Source organism: Typopeltis vanoorti, chromosome 1 (genome assembly GCF_054136105.1).
Source record: "Typopeltis vanoorti isolate ZY-2024b chromosome 1, IOZ_Tvanoo_1.0, whole genome shotgun sequence".
In the NCBI taxonomy this organism is placed as follows: domain Eukaryota; kingdom Metazoa; phylum Arthropoda; class Arachnida; order Uropygi; family Thelyphonidae; genus Typopeltis; species Typopeltis vanoorti.
The window spans coordinates 94,889,330-94,905,744 of NC_143549.1; the positions used below are offsets into that span (position 1 = coordinate 94,889,330).

A 16,415-nucleotide genomic window follows, 5' to 3' on the forward strand; every position below is an offset into this window, starting at 1 on the left:
GGAGTCTCGCTGATGACCCAACGTTAAATGAGTATTTTCTTGTGATTAAACTCGTTTCTTCTTTATATCTTAAGACAACAGAGGCAGGAAAGTAAACCACACTTCATGTATCCCCAGGGATCTAATAATAAACGTGCCTCTAAATATAGTTACACTTAATAAGGTGAAATATTTGTTTGCATGAAAGACATCAAAGGAACCGATGAAAGTTTGTCTCTTATTTTGTGTATAGACATAAAAGAATTCATTTTGTGATACTTATTTTAACGGAGTTCTTGACATAGGAACATTTTTCTGAAAAGCGATTAAAAGTAAAAACCTGCTATTTCAAAATCCTTCAACTAGTACAGATATGCGAAAAGTTTTCTTCTGATGCTGTACATTTGTATTCCGAATTGATAGCTTTATATTTAGGAACAAACTACATAAACAAATTTTCCAATAGAACCATCACCACCAGAGTTTGTATTTCTGTGATGTACACTGTATGGTTTTAAATGTAGACATAAAAAAAGAAGACAAAAATTCAGTGTGAAAATGACACGTGCCATTTAGTTGAAAAATATGGACTCGATTATCGTCTAGAGCAGGGATTCACTGGAAAAGGTTGAGAACCCCTGGTTTAGAGGATTTATCGATTCAAAATAGGGAACAGGGAACTGAGAAACCCTGTATTGAAACACTAAAACATATTCACAATAATGCAACTTCTGTAATTTACCCTATATATATAAAATGATAAGCCTTTTTATGTCATGTTTGTATGTCACGTTTTTTGAAACGTTTTGAAACTCAGGGGCTACCCTGAGTGTCGAGTCTTCAAAATTGGAGTCATCAGAATTCAAGGAGAACCGGCTTACCAGTCCGGAACTCGAGGGGGGGGGGCTTAGCCCCCTAGTTAAATTATATAAAAACAGTGAAAAGTTCCCAATACAAAAAGGTATCCGACAAGGCTACCAAATTATTTACAGCTGCACTAGAGGAAGTGTTTAGAAGCCTTAATTGGGAAACAAAAGGAATAAACATAAATGGAGAAAGGCTGCATCATCTGAAATTTGCAGATGATATTGTTCTAATAGCAGATAATCTTGAAAATCTGGAAGAAAGGCTAAATCAGCTAAATGAAGCCTCCGGAGTAATTGGATTAAAAATAAATAGAGAAAAAAAACAAAAATAATGATGAATAAATATATTAACTATAGAACTGTCAAAGTTGAAAACCATGAAATAGAACAAGTTATTTCATATGTATATTTGGGCCAATTGTTATCCTTTGGGAAGTGCCAAAGAAAAGAGATTGAACGAAGACTTCACCTTGGATGGATGGCTTATGAGAAAATGAGAGACATATTCAGAAGTGACATTCCTATGAGTCTAAAAAGGAAAGCTTTCGATCAGTGCATACTTCCTGTCCTACTGAGAACAACACAACATCGCATGGAAAGAAGTATGCTAAAAAATAACATTAAGAGATAGGAAGACAAATACCGGGATAAGATCTCAAACAGGTGTCATGGATATTGTAAAATACATTAAACAGGCTAAGTGGAGATGGGCTGGCCATATTGCCAGATGCAGTGACGGGAGATGGACTAGAAAAACAACAGAGTGGAGACCAATGGATGGAGCAAGACACAGAGAAAGACCGAGAAGAAGGTGGAGAGATGAAATGGAACAAATTGCAGGAGTGATGGATGGGAAAGGCAGAAAACCGAGTGATCTGGAAAATCATGGGGGAGACCTTCTTCCAGCAGTGGACAGAACCAAAAGGTTGAAGAAGAAGAAGGAGAACGGACTTCTCAACTGAGATTTAATTACTCTATTTCATAACTTGAGTTCTTCTTTACAGAAATTCAGGTCAACCGAACAATATAGACAAACAGACCAGTGAATGTGCAAATAATAGACAACACAGCTCATTTTCGTTGCCTCAGTATGGTAATGAATAAGCTTACAACCATATTTTGAATAAGAAAAGAAATATCTGCTATAATCTTTGTCACTGATTACATCAATGATTGTGGCTAAAAAGATCATTCTGGATGGCCACCTTAAATCACGTTCAGCAAAACAAAATAACAACAAGAAAATAAAAATAACCGCAGATAGAAGCTTGCATTGTAACTCAAAATACCCGAATCCTTTTATTCATAAAGTATTATTGGGATATTGATTTTATCTCTGGCACGTTGTCTGTTTTATATCAGAAAGATTGGCAGACTACCATCATTTTTTTAAATTGTCGGTTTGTAATTTATACAGTAATTCCAACCTGTGTGAATCTTTAAACAAAACAGGAAACTAGTTTGGAAATAAAAATTGGACGCAATCATAAAACAATGCGTTTTGCAACAGCATTCTTGTATAGTGACGTCACCATTCATCATCATAGTAACTGAATCGAGAATTTGCAATATGTGTTTGCAATATGTGTACAGTAAGCATTTTATTTATTGCTTTTTATAGCAAACAGATTTTCTATATCTTACGGAATCACCCTGTTTCATATATTTCGAAAAACCAATCATATTAACAACAAAACTAGATAATCTATGCTCAACAAATTATAGCAGAGATCCCAAACGCGAATTTCGTTGCCTTTACGAAATAAAGTAGTCAAATTTAAAGAAAACTTGAGGTTAAGGAAATACTTGAGAAGATCTCAAATTTCATTAAACTCTCTGCAGTCGGAACTCATTTGTCATCTGTATAGGGATGGAGAGACAAAGAAATCTAAAAATCTACACCTATTGAAACTCAAATAAAAATAAAAGAAAACTTGTTTCGATTATAGGATTATTGCAGTATCTCTGTTCTCATACTAAATCAGTTCAAAGAAAATTTACGAACCAAACATATCGTAACAAAAACATTTTCGAAAGATTTACTTCATTAGAAGAAACAGCTTAACGTAATTCCAGTATTTTCTATTTTTTCTTATTATCTAAGTGCAATAATTTGGAGTGAAACTAAATATCATCTTGCTTCTAGTACATAAATATAATCCTACGGACAATAAAATCCATCGCTAATAAACTTAATGGTTCTCGAAAAATATCCAAATAATTATTACTATTTCGTAATCAAATCATCGCCCAACGTCTAATGTTCTTCCTTAATTAAATAACATAAGTAATTATCCCTCGATAATCTCCTTTGAGTCATAAATAGCAATTCAGCGTACATTAACCCTCCCAATTCTAAAAATAAATCTACGACTTACCTGAATTAATCCATCAGATTATCTCTTTCAGGCGACTCATCCAGATAAAGCGTATCTTATAACAACATAGGTGGCAGCACTGGAAGTGAAAATTCTTAAAATGAGTTTATGTGAAAGAAATATAATGAAGTTGTTCTTACTTATTTTTGACAGAAAATACACTGTTTCGAGTAGTTTCTGTTTAATTATTATTTACTGTTTAATTTATTCTCTGTTTAATAGTTTCTGAAGAAACTATTAAAGAGAGAATATTTGAAATATTTGAAAAAAAAATAAAATACACATCTCACTAAAGAACTTACAATGAAAGAAATGAAATAATACTAAGAACTGATATGAAAACCAGAGAAGAATTAAGCTACCACATTACAATCATAACAATAATCAAAGAATAACATTTAAATATGTTATGACACTCGTATATAAAACGTCTGCAGAAATCTTTCACAAATCTTGAAAAGCAGCAGAGAAAAAGGAAAAAGATCTCTGTACAAACACAAAGAAGGAAATCAATGGAAAACATCAAAACACAATGGGACTGAGACTCTACAGACATTTAAATAACTTTTCAGAAAGCTAAGCCACCGAAAACAGTTGTTCATGATAGACTCACTTTCATATCAGCAGCACTCTGCATATCATCAGAGTGCTGATGATATGCAGTAGTTGCAGATTGATTTGAATTGGCTGGAATTGTGGGTATGTGGAAATGGCTATCAATTTAATGTCAGTAAATATAAAGTCATGTACTTTGGCGTGATTAGATATCCAACGTCGTATTATATTAGGGGATTATACTTGGAAACTGATCAGGCTAGGGATCTTGGAGATTTAGAGATCAAGGCCTTGAAGAGGCTATTTTGCCTCTTCAAGGCCTTGATAAGACTTTACTTGGACTGTTGTACGCATGTCGGATCTCTTTGTTTCCGTGGTGATTCTGATACAGTGGAGAGATTGCAAAGGATAGTGTTAAAAATAATATCAGGATTGCGGAATACTGATTGTGAAGGCATATTGAGAATTTGTAGACTGCAGACACTAGCAAACAGGAGAAAAAGAGGTTATATGATTGAGATTTACAAACTTCTGAAAGGATCATACAGGATTTCAGTTGGTGGAATGTTTCAATTTATGGAGAGATTGGAGAAAAGAAATGAAGTCATCCTTGGAAGTGAAGATGAATGCTGCTAAGAAGAGGGTGAGACCTAGATTTTTCTCTGATAGGGTGGTGCATGACTGGAATGGATTCCTGTTGAATGTTGTGTGTGCAAGTGTCATGAATGAATTCAAGTACAAGTATAGCTTCCTTCGATGAGTTCCTGACTCCCTGGAGGTCACACTGAAAAAAAAAATCGTCCGCATTATATAGATGATCTGATCTGATTCTGGAGCTTCCTCTCTTTGAGAGGGTTGCAGCTGATTACTAGGGAGATAGGTGGTTTCCCCTTGCCTTCCTTGCCTTACTATATCCTATGACTGTAGCCTGTGTGTTAACGGGTTCGGTTTGCATGCTTTCCTGGATGAAAACCCCCAGATAAACTGGCGGAAAAAACCCTGCTGTCCAAGCCCAAGACCGGCTAACTTGGCTATGGCTGAGTAAGATCCTTAAGCTCCTCACATCCTCGACGGGAATCAAACCCAGGACACTCCTTCCCCAGGCATATGGTTGCGAAGCACAAAGCCACTAGGCTAACCGCGCGGACATATAGATGACAATGATGACTATTTCTTACTTTGTTTTTTCTTTATGAAAACAATTCGTGTATAATACCTCACTTATGCTGACATCCTAATAAGTCAGAAACGGAAGAACCCACAGTCATTCTTTCATCACAATCAACTCCATGATTAAGCACTTTCGTTTCGTTAACATATTTGCATAACTTAGTCACTCGTACAGATGATTCTCTTCATTGCTCCCATCACAAACCAGTTAACTGACTCTTCGTATTAGGTTTCTTCGCTTACAATCGTCTTGGCATTAATTTGACTGAAAAACTGAATGTGACCTGAAGTATTCTGGAACAACTACATAGAATAACGTCATGCAGGGCAGAAACTGACCGGAGGGTTCTGTCATCGAGCGACAAGTCCTGCGTTCCATGTGATCCCTATAATGTTTAATTGGATTTAACTCAAGAAAATTATGATGCTGCTGCCAGAGAAGCACGGAATGCTTGTATATGGCCTTAGATTCATGCTTCCAAAATGCAAGTCTTGTGACACAGAGTGCTGTTCTTGCTTGAAGAGGTCATGTCGATTGGACCACATTTTCACTATGTAGAACAATACCCGGAATCAACAATCCGCAGTAGAAGCTTGGCGGTCAAGACGTGTTCAGTGGGAATGAGAAGATCAATTGATGTCCATGAGAACAATGTCCATACTGGGACACTGCTATCACCACTACACTAACCGTACAGTCTAGTTGTCCTCGCTTCTTCGAGCAATCCCTTCATATTTTCTCTCACCTTTCGCACCAAACTAAGGGAAAAAGTCACTGTATTTTTGTGTACATTCGTTCTCCATGAGAAGTAGTTCCTGTCATAAACAAGGTAATATCAACTTAAATACAAAATTAAATAAAGACTCATCAAAACGGAAAACCACCAAACCAATAGAAATAGGAATCCAGAATATTAAATGCATTTGCATCTTTTCCACCCTCATTATAAATCAGAAAGTCTACTTTACGAACATTGGCAAAATGTTTTTCAAAAGAACATTTTCTTGTATTACAAAGACAGCATCCCTTGTTAATTTATTAGATTCACAACAGAACAGATTTGAGGACAAAAATGCGAGGAACATATCTAGGATTTTCTGAATATTGCTGTATGTGAGATCCAAATCAAATCCTGACTGAAATACCCACATTTTGTGAATGAATGAATGAATGAATGAACAAAAAATGTAATGATCGTGCATTTCTAATAATTTCCTTAGTTATTAATACTAGCTGGCTGCAGTCAATATTAAATTAATTTTATTTTATTTTATTTTTTTATTGTAGTTTATTTCTGTTATATGAAAAATATTCGTGTTAATATAACAGAAACAAATACAAAGCTCACGGGTTAGATAGCTACGAATTCCTAATTAAATTTGACCATATGCCAGCATTCTTAGTGTTACTCATTTTTTGCTTTGCTTATATTTAACTTAGGAAGTGTTCATTGTAACTTCAGCATGATGTTCCCTAATTATGGAACAGTACTACTAGCAAACAACCATATACGGAATGGCATATATTGCTTGACAAACTTTCTTGGTCGGTGCACTTTAACTTTAACGCATGCGCTATCAATGGGATGAGTGAGATAGAGCAGTATCGAACTGTGCTCAATATAACAGCCAACCTAAATATTATCTATTTCCCTACTTCTTTCTTACAATACAAAACGAAATGCAATCAAGATATAAACACTAGTGCCATATGAGTAAAAAATTTCGTTTACGACCGATTGTCAATGGCCGTAATTCTAGAGTTTGGAAAATTTAGAATGCGTGTTTCTGCCGGTTCTTCATATTGCAGTCAGAATTATCGTAGAAATGTTTCTCCGTAGAGGATGGAGGAATTGGAGAGATGAAAAAACATTTTGGCGTATTAAATGTGTAAGCAGACAAAACGCAGTATTATATAGCATATGGAATCTTCGAGGATGAAAGTGACACAATCCATCAAAGTAAAAAGTGATGTACGGAGAACGAAATATTTTCACTAAAGTGAAAATATTAAAATTATGAAAATAATTCAATAATCTTATCAAGTTAGTAAGTGGGATCGACATCTAACAGTAAAAATGAAAAATAATAACTTCAACAAAAGCACGAAAGTCTGTTGAGTACTGGTAGGGATCGTTTGTTTTCCTTTTGCCTAGCGAATCCCCTGATGAGAGAGGTAAGGAACCGACTTGGAGTGCTAAGTGTAAGGGGGAGAAAAAAGTCTGTTTAGTTTATTTACGTGTGGCCGTTTGATTCCACTTGTTTCATAGCCACATTAGTCATATACTAATATTATTGTATTACATTTAAAAGAAACACAGAAAATATAACGAAATAACATTTTATTAATTGTAGTCGATGATTATTTTAATTTGTAATAAAATATCGACTATCATCTATAATCTGTACAATATAACTCAATTTACTAAAATTAAAAATATATAAAAATTATAATAAATTCTACACTTTTCTTTTGCGAATTTGTAAATTTAAAGTTATGAAATGTCGAGTCTCGAACTGCTTTTTTCGGGACTGGAGATTAGAAAGATTCTAAATTTCCTGGGAATTTAGTTCCGGGACAGAAACCCTAATTCTGACTGATTTATCTGTCGATGTACGGAACTCTTTTATGGATGCACTCGCAGAATCTTTCTGCTGAATTATTCTGAAAATATTACCACAGGAAAGAAGTAAATGAGTAATTTTCGATTCAATTTTTTCTTTGTCGCAAATTGCCTGCATATGAATGTGACATACAGCTCTGTCATTACAGTAGGAGTGGCGAGAGATGACAACAGAATTATTAACAGCAGCGCGATCTAATGAACGGAATGATGTCATGAATAAAATTAAAATTTCATTCAGGATCACCGGAAGAGAATTGAAAACAGGACACGTGACTATTTAGAACACCTCATTTCAACTTCATTTACTGTCCCATATTAATCGTCACGCTAATCTGTTTTTATTGATTTTCTTTCCGCTTCGGCTGTGAGAGGTCAATAAATGCTAAACACTTTTGTTCACTCTAAGGGAACCCGAAGCTATTGCGGAGGTCGAGAAAATATTAGCGATTAACATGAGCAATGGAAAAATGTGCCATAGTTTATCCTAACTGCAAAAAGCTCTATGAGGTTTATACGTGGGTAACAGTAGATAAAATGTTATAATTTAAGCAGCTTTAATTCCAGGATATATAAAAGTAGACTTAATGAAAGAATGCAACGACATATAGAGTATCTATATTATAATAATGATATGCAACCATTAAATTAAATTTATGACAGTGGATATAAATTCATTTTGTCATAGAGAGAACTCTATGCAGCATTATCCGGAACTTACGAAGGATGTAAAAAGATGCAAATAGTGAAAAAAATAAAGTAAAATAAATCATTAAAAATAGCACTACACAACAGAAACTGATTTTAAGTAGAGATTTATTAAGATAATTTTTTAAATTAGAAGAAAATAAAATATATTTAAAACCAACTTTAAAAACTCACGAGTTATAACTAGGTTTTCTTCCAAGAACATATATTAGATGTTGGCACTCCTCTTGTCTATTTTTCTGTGTAGAATCCTTTCCTCAGCCACATTGTTTTGTGTCCTTTAGAAGTATATTTTCACGACTACAGTTTTAATTTCTCATATATAACACCCTCTTGAACAACTGAAACAATTATTGCTGGAATGAAGGCCATCATTGCATTCAGAATTCCAGAAGCATTATTCAAAACTTGGTCCTTGGTCCTTGACAAATTCCTTGAAACAAGTGTTTCAAGGAATTTGTCATTGTATGACAACTATCAAATTCGAATCTTATGCTTTCATCTCCATTCTCTTGAAGATGACGGAGAATTTCATCAACAGTTAACCTTTTCACCAATATAGATTCTGCAACAATCGACTTCTAGAAGCCATAGAAATATGCAATAAACTTGTGATCTTGTTCTTGAAATTTCTAAATCATATAATCGGAATCGATAATCTCCTGCTTAGGGAGGCCTATATGCCCGTTTCGATATGTAGGATTGCCTTCTAACCTTTGTAGTTGGTTAGGTTCGTTGGTCAGTTTCCTTTCTGGTCATGACGCGACATTTGATTGCTTTATCTTTTCAATTTCCACACTACTGCTGCATTTATCAAATAGGATTCCTTATTTTAACTGAATACCTTAATGACGTATTTTCATTCCACTCTAATACGTCCATAGTTTGTCAATGATAGAAAAATTATTCTTCGTCATTTGACAAAACTGATAGTGCCCAAACATTTCTTGTTTCAAGTTCTACCATTAGTTAATGCAAGTCTAATGATCCCCTTAACAGTTTCCTCTGAGGGGGGGGAAGAGAAGTTAGTGAACTTCAGTGCTACGATATACAAATCTGTCTTACTTCAGCGAAGCAAGAACTCACTTCGTTTCCTCTTATCTTTGATAATATACCGATCTACCCTTTCCTGGAGCATGCGTATAACATACACACCCATCAGCTGTTCGAAGCATTTAGGTAACTTGCTCGTTCAAGGCATTAATTCGTGTTTGTATAGCTACTAACCTCATGTAAATCCCAGCTCCGCCCACTTTTAAAACAGGTCTCAGATTTGAGGTAGTGCACCAAAACTTATTTAGAAAATGTACTGTGCGGCCCATAATAAGTTAACCAGCTTTACAGAGAAAGCTAATAAAAAACTAATTCCAAATCACCATCTTTTTTTTCCCCTTTTCTATGGGTATTTTCATCGGAGCTTTTGTGCACTGACTTCCACCATTCTGCACTCTAAGCATGTAAAATATCTATTTGTATTGGTTAATATTCTTTCGCCATCCACCTTCAGATTCACAGAAACTTGATCGCCTCTCCCACTTCTCTTTCCTCCTCCTCAATCTACCTCCTTTGAGAAGGGTTTCTTCTTACTAATTTTATTAAGGACTACAGTCCTTCTAGCTTTATACTTTTACACATTACGCAGATGCTTTTACCTGGGGAACAGATGATATAGACGCAACTGTTTAATGCTTTTGAGTAACTTACTTGTCATGGTCAATAACTGTGGGAGCATAAGATGTTTCCCATGTATCCTCTGTAATTCTATATGCATGCAAAACATCTCATTTTATATAAATCCATTCGGGTGTTCGTTTCTCTTTCTTGTTCTTTATTTCATATTTAAGACTCTTTTCTTATGTCATATAAAACGCAATTTGTTTGTGCCACGCTTATTCTTCATATATTTACATTTTAGGATTTTATTAACTTATGAAAACTATAATGCATTAAGCACTTTCTTTAATAATGCAAGAGTTCCACGTTATCTCATACATCAGCCATGTACAGATGCAGTTTCGCAACAGTAATAACTCTGGCGTGGATGTTTGTGAATGTTTTAGTTGATAAAGGATTTTTGTATCAGCGTGCATCTACGGCATAAGATCCCATCTGTCGTGGATGGAATTCACACGACATTTAAAAAATGTACTGTGCGGCCCATAAGAAGGTAACCAGCTTAACAGAGAGAGAGAGAGCTAATAAAAAACTAATTCAAATCACCATCTTCTTTTTTTTAAATTCCATTTTCCACACACACACACACACACACACACACACACACACACACACACACACACACACACACACACACATTGTTTTACCAGATGAGAAGCATTTTTAACTTGTTCCGACAGTTTAAGATCCGCTTTTTCTCTGGAGCACAACTGCTGATTGACTTCCATTAGTCGCATTTAGATAACGTGTCGACTTTAGAAATTATAGCTCAACCACCTTATACTAAAGTAATCGTTAGAATTATTTTATGCACGTTGAGTTATTTAAACTTATTCATTATGTGCACCAAATGAATATATATATATATATATATATATATATATATATATATATATATATATATATATATATATATATATATATATATGATAGTTTAATATATATATATATATATATATATATATATATATATATATATGATAGTTAAACAAATGATAGTTTAATAGGTTATATATATATATATAACCTATTAAACTATCATTTGTTTTCTACAGGATTAATAATATATTATTTTTGAATTGCATGTAATATTTTTTTCTAAATATCTAGAACCATTCCTAATTGGTATTAGTGCGCCATTTTGACAGCTGCATAACATTTAGAAGGTGCAATGAAAATTCAACAAAGAGATAGAAAAAGAGAGGATCAGAAAGAATCCATTATGCATGCCGCGACTCTTCAATTACAAATAAATGTCATGGACTAAATCCAGTATTCATTTGCAGCATTCCAGTAAGTTAGCTTTCGACCCACGGCAGTTACTAATTCAAAGAGAAATTGCATCTATTCTTGATTCCAAAACTCACCCTAACACGGTTCCGAGACACTTCTACCAAAGGAACAGGGCAAAGGAGATTAGTGATTCTTCGAACGTGCAGTTTAACATAATGTACTTATTTGACTACAAGACAGTTCGTTACAGGGAGAGAAGGAAGCTCGCCGGTTATAACGCAGCTATTTTTTGCTTTAGCAAACAATTCTGTCATTGAATGATGGCTTCTATTAACATCAATCATTCATTCGAACCTCTTCATTCATTTTTTGCTGTTGCTTGTACTTACTGGGTAGCACCATCTCATGAATAAAATAATTATTTTTTTATTCTTTTAGACAATGAGAAACCAAATAGTTTGTTCTTTAAAAACAGGATACGGGTTGTTTTTGCTGAGAAAACCTTTTTAGTGAAATACTTTTCAATTACAATAGAAAGGCAACCTCGTGTTGACCTTGTGAAAATACACGCAGTGAACTTATAATAATAATGATAATAATAATGGTTGAGACTTAATTCAATATTAGGTGAATCTAGTTTAGAGTATAATGCAAAATCTGATAAGTCAAACTTATTAAGTTTAAATTAAAATAATTATTAAGTCAACAAAAGAACTAAAGAAGCCTTCCAAAATGATTTCACTTACGAGTAAAAAGATCTTTCTTTTGATGCTAACATTTAACACAGAACTTTATTAATTTATATATGAAAAATATCAATACGCTGCTTATAATATTATAATAAAAGTTCTGATTTGCAAACAGTAGCATTCATTGTATTCGAAATATACTATACAAAATAATTATATTTGAATTATATACAACGAAAAAGAAGTTTAATAAATTTCTTAATTTTTTGCTCATATTTCATTCTACCTTTCAATTTTATAATTTTGCAATTCTTAAATAACAAGAAGAACAAATGCTTAAAATTAAAAGGAAAAAAAATGCTTATACTATTGAGAGATTATTATTATTATTATTATTATTATTATTATTATTATTATTATTATTATTATTATTATTATTATATCCAAAAAAAGACTGGGAACGCAAATTTTACATTTTATCAGAGGCGCATATCTCTACGTGCCACATTATTCAAAATACACAAGAACAGCAATGAAAATAAAGCAATAATAGCAACTTTTGTGCAATATTTAATTTGCGAATTTTGGAGGTCAGTACTGCTGATTTTACGAGCCTTTATCTACGCCACCAATTTCAACTATTCTTGTTCATGATTATATCAAAAAAACTAACATATTACCACTAACACATTATCATCATAATTAATGATACACTTGTTATGAAAATTCATGTCTTATTTGCTTCTCAAATATCAAAATAATTATATCCGTTATTCATATCTTTATATATCGTTATAGCTATATTTATTAATTTTATAATGATCGCAAAAACCATAATACAGTAAACACTTGTCTTTACTGACTGCTGCTTATTGCCCAATAATATGAAAGAGTTCCGCTTTTACCTCTTACGTCATGCATGTACAAGGACAGTTTCGCAACAGCTGCAAGAGACGTGATTAGTGATAGGAAATCTGAAGGTTAGCAAGTTCACTTTTAATATAAGGAGATAGCAATATATACAGTCCCATGTGGTCTAGTGGTTAGGATTCCTGCCTTTCACGCAGGCGGCCCGGGTTCGATTCCCGGCGTGGGAAGTTTTTTAATTTTGTTTTTGGCCTTTAATTTTATCATATTATTGTCTTCGTATAACTTCATATTTCTAAGAGTAAAATGTTTCTTTGCTGTAGTCATAGTAATAATAAACGTACAGTAGATACAATGTTTTCATTAGTTGAATCACTCACATGTGGCAAACCATTCAGCAAAAATAATAAATATCATGAGAGCTGTAATTAGGAATTGTAATTCCTTAAATAATAGGGAAGAGAAACATTGAAACTCACACTTCAGAATGTGAACATGGTCACTGATGAGAAATGGGAATCCAAAGCACTTCCTTCCCTCCTCCTTTTTTTTTCTTCCTATGCCAATCTGCAACCTCACTGTATTATACTCACCTGCTTGCCCAGATGTTGCTGTGTGCTTTTATCAATGATATGCCATCCAAAGCCGATTTCAAATCTTAATACCATACTAGTTTTGTATTTCCCCCCCCTCTTTTCGATAGGAGTTTGGACCAGGTTGGAGGTTGTACCTATTATTTGCCGGCCTGGTTGGCCGAGTGGTTAGCGTATCCGCTCTCCAGCCAAAAAACTGTGGATTTGAATCCCTCCATGGACATGGATGTTTGTGATTGTCTGTGAAACTCTAGTGGTGGTGGTGGTGGTGGTGGGTGGTGGTAGGTGGCGCTGCTGTAGATGATGATGACGGTAGCTGCGTTGGTGGACAGAAAGTTGTAGAGTAGTTGCCCTTCCTCGATGAGTCTTAGGACTCCCTGGAAGTGTCATGTAATGATAATAATAATAATAATAATTTATTCTGAAGGCGATGAAAACATTTCTTAAGGTTTCTCTTTCAACCATATTAGTAAGAGCGTGCGGAATGTTTGATGCAAAATGCTATGATCCAATGTGAACATATCGATAAAGTAATTTTTGACGATCAAAAAAATTAAAAAAAAAAAAAACTCCGAAACTGCATCTTAAAGAATTTTTATTGAATAAAAACCATAATATCTACAATCATGAGACTTTAGATCACTTGAATGTTCCATCGTATGGAAGACCCCCAAGAATATTCACTCAATCTCTCGACACGCACAAACATATTTTGGATTATAAGCGTTCTATCATGAGTTTTTTAGTGATGTTTTGTGATAATTCAAGCTATTTAGATTTTTTCTAATTTGTAGGATTTATTTGCATACTTCAGATTTATTTGCATACCTCTTCTTTCTTTGCTTCTTTCTCCTCTCCTTGCTCCTTCCTCCTGATGCTATTAGGGTATTCGAGGGCTAGGGGTGAGTCTTTCCTATCTTGCTAAGTCATTTCGTCTTATGCAGCCACCGAAGGAGGCGAGCTAGCCTCAATAGGTGCCGGTCCCAAGCCCGGATAAATGCGAGGGTTGATGTCAGGAAGGGCATCCGGTCGTAAAACTTCAGTGCCAACTCAAACTATGATTATGAGTCGAAGAGAAAATGATATAAGGGCTAGGGCGTACCCCTTAAGCGACGCGCAGCCACATCGCCCTACAGCTGTGAGAAGTGGACGAGGGCTACCGCATCAAGGGCTGGTGCGGTTAAAGAAGCGAGCCCAGCAGGTGGAGAGGATGTTGCGAGTGGGAACACTGAATGTTGCAAGCATGACTGGAAGGGGAAGAGAGGTGGCAGACATGATGAAGAAGAGGAAGTTGGACATTTTATGTGTGCAGGAGAGACAAGGTGGAAAGGGGGAAAGGCAAAGGAACTGGGAGATGGATATAAATTGTTCTACTCTGGAGCGAATAACGAGGGAAGAAATGGCGTAGGAATTGTGGTGTGTGGCAGAATGAAGGGTGAAGTACTGGACGTGGGTAGAAGGAACGACAGGATTATGCGAATGAAATTGGGTCTTGGAGAAGAGCGGGTGGTCGTATTATGTGTATATGCCCCGCAAGTTGGTTGTACAGCAGAGGAAAAAGATGAGTTCTGGAACGTGTTAGATGAAGAAATGAGGGAATTGGAAGAAAATGAGATGGTGATTGTCGGAGGAGACTTGAACGGGCACATAGGAAGACAGAATAGAGACTGTGAAAGGGTGCATGGTGGCCACGGAGTGGGAATGATGAACCAGGAAGGAGAGAGGGTTGTGGACTTTGCAGTAGCGTTTGATCTGGCAATTGTGAACTCGTTTTTCTTCAAGAGGGAAGAACATTTGATAACATTTAGAAGTGGTAACAACAGCTCACAAATTGACTACATTTTGACTAGAAGAAAACATCTTAAGGTTGTGACAAATTGTAAGGTAATTCCAACAGATCAAGTAGCACAACAACACCGACTGCTGTGCGCAGACTTTAAATTAAGATCGAAGATAAGAACTTCTGGTTGCCATGGGATGAAGACAATTAAGTGGTTTCGCTTAAAAGAAGAGAGTGTGAGGAATCGTTTCAGGGAGAGAGTGTTAGAGAGGATTTCGTATGGACTGGAAAGTGTACAAGATTGGTGAAAACATAATTCAAAAGTAATCCTGAGCTGTGCAATCGAGGTACTTGGTGAGACATCTGGAAAGATTAGAGAGCAGAAGGAGGTTTGGTGGTGGAATAATGATGTACAAGTGGCAGTGACAGCTAAGAGGAAGGCAAAGCAGAAGTGGGATGAGTCAAGAGTGGAAGAGGACAGAGAGGTGTACAAAGAGAGAAAGCAAGAAGCCAAGAGAGTTGTGGCACAGGCGAAGGCCATGGCATATCAAGATCTGTATGATCAATTAGAAACAAAGGAAGGACAGAGAAAAATTTACCAACTAGCGAAATCTAGAAATAAAGCAGCTAAGGACATCTTACATGTGAGGCAGATCAAAGATGCTGAAGGAAGAGTATTATGGAGGGATGTGGACATAAGAAACAGATGGAAAATATACTTTGAGGGACTTCTGAATGAGGAAAATGCAAGGACTCACAGAGGAGATGGGCAGCCTTCTGAGGGGATGGTGCAGAACATCAGTAGAATGTAAGTGACGGAGGCCATGAAGAGGATGAGGAATGGAAAAGCGGTGGGCCCCGACAGAATTCCAGTGGAGGCATGGAAGGCACTGGGGGAAGAGGGAATTGACCTGCTGTGGGACCTGTTCATGAAAGTTTGCCAACAGGAAAATATACCCGAGGAATGGAGGGCGAGTACTCTTGTTCCCATCTACAAGGGTAAAGGGGATACACAAGACTGTAAAAATTACAGAGGAATAAAGTTGATGTCCCACACAATGAAGATCCTAGAAAGGGTTCTTGATGGTAGATTGAGGGAGGAGGTGGAGATTGCAAAGGAACAATTTGGCTTCATGACTGGTAGATCAACAACAGATGCTATCTTTGGGTTACGACAGATGATGGAAAAATATCGAGAGAAACAAAGGGAGCTACATCTGGTATTTATTGATCTGGAGAAAGGATACGATAGAGTGCCAAGGCAAGAAGTCTGGAGGTGTCTGAGGGAGAAGAAGGTGC

General features: G+C 35.6%; 1 non-coding gene across 1 annotated transcript; it reads left to right on the forward strand.

Moving 5' to 3' along the window:
* Positions 1-12,901: 12,901 nt before the first annotated feature.
* Positions 12,902-12,973, forward strand: TRNAE-UUC (transfer RNA glutamic acid (anticodon UUC)). Its single transcript has one exon. It is a non-coding gene; the product is annotated as a tRNA-Glu (tRNA).
* The last annotated feature ends 3,442 nt before the right edge of the window (positions 12,974-16,415 follow it).